Source organism: Arvicola amphibius, chromosome 5, assembly GCF_903992535.2.
Source record: "Arvicola amphibius chromosome 5, mArvAmp1.2, whole genome shotgun sequence".
NCBI classification, from domain to species: Eukaryota; Metazoa; Chordata; class Mammalia; order Rodentia; family Cricetidae; genus Arvicola; species Arvicola amphibius.
In genome coordinates, this window is record NC_052051.1 from 111522334 (window position 1) to 111524715 (window position 2382).

A 2382-nucleotide genomic window follows, 5' to 3' on the forward strand; every position below is an offset into this window, starting at 1 on the left:
GGCGGGGCGGGGCGGGGGCGGGCGGCACCGCGGCGCGTGCACGAGGATCCCGGGAGCGCGCCCCGGTTCGCCCCCGCCCTTCTGGCGCACTTCCCACCCCGCCCCAGTCCTGCTCTCTGCGCAGCTGCCACGCCCGATCGGGCCTCCGCTTCGGCAGGGAGGTGCCCCCGCACCCAGTAAACAGCAGGAGGTTCCTGGTGCCCGCCTGACTTTTTTTAAAATCCAACTGGTTGCAAAAAAGACCCAAAGGGACGGGCAACCTTGACGTCTGCAACAGATTAAGACTAGTCTGGTGGATACACTACTGAGCCGAACCTACGAAGGCATTTTTAACCTAAAAATGGAAATGGGTGCAGGCCTGCTCCCCTCCTGGGCCAGGAATCAGCATAGTTTTGAAAACTCGCATAGAGGAAGCTCACGTGCCCTCTTCTGGGGCACAGCGTTTTCAAGCTCTGCAGTTGAGCCTCCTGGTGGGCTACTGTTACCTGAAGGTCTAAGGGAAGGGAAAATGCAATGGTAATCTTAAATTCCCTAACGGCGCAGTTATCCTGAAGAAGAGGTAGACCCGGAATGTGAGCCTCAAGACCTCTCTCTAGTTCTTCCAGCGTTGGGCGGCGTCCCAAACTCTTCCTCCACCTAACCCTAGGCTCTAGTGGTCTTTCACCCATATTCCTTCAGAACACTCCAGAAATGGCCCTTTCTCCTACTCCTGCCAAGTTTTCCTCATTGCTTAAGACTCGAAGGCCTTTAGGGGCTGCGTAGGAACCCATTTCTCAGTAGAGAATGCGAGGTCTGGCGCATAAACTGGCCCCAAACGTTCTTTGTCCTACACCTCCACTTCAAAATTGATTTAGTTCCTATGCTGTTTTCTGTGGGGTAGATACCTTGCTCACTCCATTTTCCTTATCTGCAAGTTCTTCTCCAAATTTTCCCTGAGGGTCTTAAATCAGCTCTCTCTGCTGCCCCCACCAATATCCAGTTAATCATTGACGAAATTGAACCATAATGTTAGTAGCATTATTGTAATAGTATCCACGCCCAGCTGTCCATTAGCCTACAATTAATTCACAATGTTGCAGTCAGAGGCACCAAATGCGGGTCAAAGCCAGGCATGGTTGTGCATAACTGCAATCCCAGCTCTTGGAAGGTGAGGCAGGGGGATCAGAAATTCAAAGATAGCCTCAGCTATATTATAGGGAGTTTGAGGCCAGCCTGAGCTATGCTAAACTCTTTTGGAAAGCAAGCAGGTAGAACTAGGGAAAGGGCTCAGGGCTTAGGAGCACCTACTGCTCTTGCAGAGGATAAAGTTCAGCTCCCAGCAGCCACCTTATACCTCTTGTCCCAAGTGCTCCACGCCTTCTGGACTCCGTGGACCCCTGCGCTCACATGCACACACAGATACAAATAATAATTAAAAATCTAACAACAAAGAGATGTCAGTGTTTTCCAGAATAAACATTTGAAAAAGTGTGTCACACTGTGCTGTGTCTGTCCTTCCTCCAGTGACTTTTTGTTTCCTAAAGAATGGCCTCATGCTAGGCAGATGGCTCAACAGTAAAGGGCTTGCCAGGCGAGCATGAGGTAAGAGCCACGTGTGATAGCATCTGTGTGCCCTCACGGAGGAGGTATCTTGCTGGAGCTTGATGGCCAGTCAGCCTAACAGAATTGCTGAGCTCCAGGTCCGGGGAGAGACGCTGGCCCTCAAAAGAAGCCGGAAAAGATCTGAGGGAGACATGGGCTCTCAAGAGTAGACGCTGACCCCTGTCCTCCATACACCCTGTACATGCACACCTGCTGCGTGTAATGCAGGGGTTCGAACGAGGAATGTCCCCCGTAGGTTCGTGTGTGTGTGTGAACACTTAGTCCCCATTTGGGGTTAAAATGAATGAGAGAAATATTACCTAATGTTTGCCTTTAGATAATTGAAGTCAGACTGGGGAAGCACGAGGACCCTTCGCTCATGCGGTCATCACCAACCTTTTGTAGAGGAGAAAACACAAGCGCCCTGGCCTAAAAGACAAGACAAGGCTAGCAAGGCGGCTCAGGTGGTAAAGACCTTGCCACTAGGCCTGACAACCAGAATTGGATCCCTGGAACCTTCATAAGAGAGAATCAAGTCCATCAAGTTGCCCTCTGACCTCCGCACAGGTGTACGGCCTGTGTACCCCCTCAGTCGTATACCTACCACTAATAACAAGTAAAACTCTTTTAAAGTAAAAATTGCCATGCTTCATTTAATACATTTGAATAATTTTTTCCTCGTTTATCTTATTTTATACATTTTCTATTGAAAATAAAGGCAAAGCTGTTTACTATAAATTTCCCACTATCAAATAGGAAGCCAAGTATAGAAAGTCAAGAACAAACCAACATGAGACTATC